This window comes from Nansenia antarctica (genome assembly GCF_963989245.1).
Source record: "Nansenia antarctica genome assembly, chromosome: 14".
Lineage (NCBI taxonomy): Eukaryota > Metazoa > Chordata > Actinopteri > Argentiniformes > Microstomatidae > Nansenia > Nansenia antarctica.
Genome location: NC_137684.1, coordinates 25,360,656 through 25,363,803, shown reverse-complemented (window position 1 = coordinate 25,363,803; position 3,148 = coordinate 25,360,656).

The following is a 3,148-nucleotide window of genomic DNA, read 5'->3' as shown; positions in this document are numbered from 1 at the left end:
AGTTATTGTTATCAGGAACATAATGGTTGCTATGTCCGCCCATTACCGCCATATTCTTTGGTACATCATCCCACAATCCCACAATGCAGCGTCATGATGTCGATTCCCAAACTTAATTAGGCCATAGGCCTTCTTCCTCAGTAGGAGAGACGCAAGCAGGGTCTGGGTTGGTACTTGTATGACGCACCAAAACAATTCGCGGAATTGAGTCCATCTTAATGCAACTTTGAAAAAGTGAAGGGGTCTGAATACTTTCCAAAGCCAAGCCACCATAGATCTCTCAAATATCATAATGATTTGTATCCAACCTTAGTCTTAGTGGGGGTGGCTGTGGCGCAGGAGGTAGAGCCAGCGTCCAATGACCGCAAGGTTGGCAGATCGGTGGTTTGAACCCCGGCTGGCCAGTGGCCACATGTCGAAGTGTTCTGGGCAAGAAAATTGCTCCAAATGAGTGGGCCGCCGCCTTGCATGGTAGCTTGCCGCCATTGGTGTGTGAATGGGTGAATGAGAGGCCGTTGTAAAGCGCTTTGGAATGAGGCGCTAAATAAGTCAGTCCATTTACCATTTAGTCTACACATTGGTGGTATATAGAGCTTTTCCTTTTTTAGGTACACGTCAAGAAAACTATTTTAACATTTCACCCGTCTAGAATTCAGGCAAGGCAAGGCTGGGGCCTACAGGGGGGGGGGCAGTGTATCTGTGCAGTCTCAAATTGGACAGTGAAGTGATTGACTGTACAGCTTGACATGACATGATGAACATGACAGTTACAATACGGCTGCAATTGAAACCTCAATAAAATGTCAAATACCACAATGACTTGTATCCTACCACAGTTTACACACAGCAGCATATAGGGCTTTGCCTGATTCACGTAGGCTACACGTGTCAGGAGCACATTCATGACTGATCACGCATAAGGCGACACTGCGGGGCTCCACAACTTCTCCTTCTTAGGCCCTTAACTCCCAGTGGAGCATAGGCCATGGACGACTCTTCTCCATCCAGCACGGCTTTGGGCTATCTTCTCCGTCTCTCCCCAGCTGGTACCATGTCTTTTCAGCTCTGCCTCCGTGTCCCGTCGCCTCCAGCTGTTTTTGGGCCTTCCCCTCTTCCGCTTCCCCTCTTCCGCTTCCCCTGGGGGGTTCCAAGTCAGGGCCTAGCGTGTGGTGGTGTCTGCTGGCTTACGTAAGGTGTGGCCAATCCATCCCCACTTCCTTCTCCGGATCTGGCCTCTCTACTGGCTCCTGGCTCCACAACACCTTGCTCTAAAAACTGTAAGCCTCGATCTCCCGACTCTCGTAAATCTCAAGCAGCCACATTTGTTTAGCAAGTGGAACTGATTGTATCCCCATCATGCAAAAGGTATCAATGATGAAACATGGTCACACCACACCTCATTCTGTGAACAGCACGGGGCGTTAGGCCAACTGCCTGTTTCTCTTCAGGTGGCTGAGGACATTTGGCATATAGGCTACTCCCAGATCAAAACTTTACAGACGCACCACAGAGAGTATCCTGACCTCCTGTATCACCGCCTGGTATGGCAGCTGCACCACCCTAAGGCAGGGCCGGTCCTAGGCATAAATGCCTGGGGGGCGCCACATTTTCATGAATTTCATGTCTCTATGAAAATATGTCTCAGCCTACTGTCTATTTTTGTCTTGAAACCATTGTTGTCCATATTTTTACTGTTGAATGTGTGGGTGGTGATGAGCAGTACTGGTGGCTTAATGTGGTGGGGGTGGCGCCCCTAAAATCAAATCATACTCTCGCCTAGGGCACCTAAATGCCTAGGACCGGCCCTGCCTTAAGGCTCTACAGAGGGTGGTGAAAACGGCCCAGTCCATCCACAGACCGTGACCTCCCAGCTAGTCAGGACATTTAATTACTCTGAGAGGTGCGAGAGGAAGCACGGGAACATCACCAGGGGACAGCTGCCATCCCAGCCACGCCCTGTTCTAGATCCTTCCATCCGGGATGCGGTACTGGTGCAGCCAGACCTGCACCAACAATTGCCATTGTTTTACTATTATTATTGTTATTTCTTTTTGCTAAATTATTATGGCATTGCACTACACATTGATATTGATTGATTGATTGATGCATTGTTGAGGAGTTGCTTACCATAAAGCATTTAATTACATGGTATATTGTGTATAATGACCATTACATGTTTTATTTGATTTAGTATTGAAATGCAACTGCTCAAAATGTATCCTCTCAAACACGGCCAATGGTTGCATCATGCAGTCTGTGTGAGGAGTGACTGTGGGTCTCCACACTAAAAAACTGCGTGTATCTCGATCCCGTACGTGGGCTATATCTCAAGCAGAGCTTTAGCAAATCGCACAGAAACGATCGACCAACTGCTCAAAACGAATCCATTGACTGACTCGGGGTCTTGTGAATTGATTCACACGTCCGGATTTCGTTCAAGGTGTGTGTGTGTGTGAAACAAAATGGTGATTTTCACCATCCTGTTTGGGCCATTTTTATGAATGAAGGAAAGAGGGGGTCGTGTGACTGTGAGTTGTGTCATTTCCCCTTGTGGCCACCAGGGGGTGGGTCGGATCACAGTGGCTGGGCTGGATGTAATGTGTCTGTGCTTCATTGAGCGACGCAGATAGAAGATTTTGCAAACCACTGGAATAACTTGAACTTGTGAAGGAAAAACCAAGGATCCATTCCTTTCAACAGAGACTCGTCTACAGAGAGAAGATGCGTTTCGGAGGCTGATGGACGTTTCTTTCTTCTCCAACAAAAACAACACTAGGCGATTTCCCCTCATGTGCTTGGGCATGAGTATTTTGGATGGAAGATTCCAGTTAATTTCGCACTATTCATACCCCATCAAGGGCAAAAAAGAGTACATATTCTAACAGCAAAATAGCAAATGTGGAGTGTTTTACAACGGATTAAAATGCCAGTAACCCTCGTCAAACCTAACCGCTTGAGGTCCACGACGAACAGCACGGGAGGAGAACAGCTCTAACCATTTTCGTCGTCATTTTTACCTTTTTCAAGAAAAGAAAACCGTGACTTTTCTGGAAAAAAGGTTAAAAAAAAAAGCCCACCCAGGCGAACGGGGGGAGAAAGGTGTTCACATCACATCACATACCTCCCAACCCAACACCCCGGGGAGAGA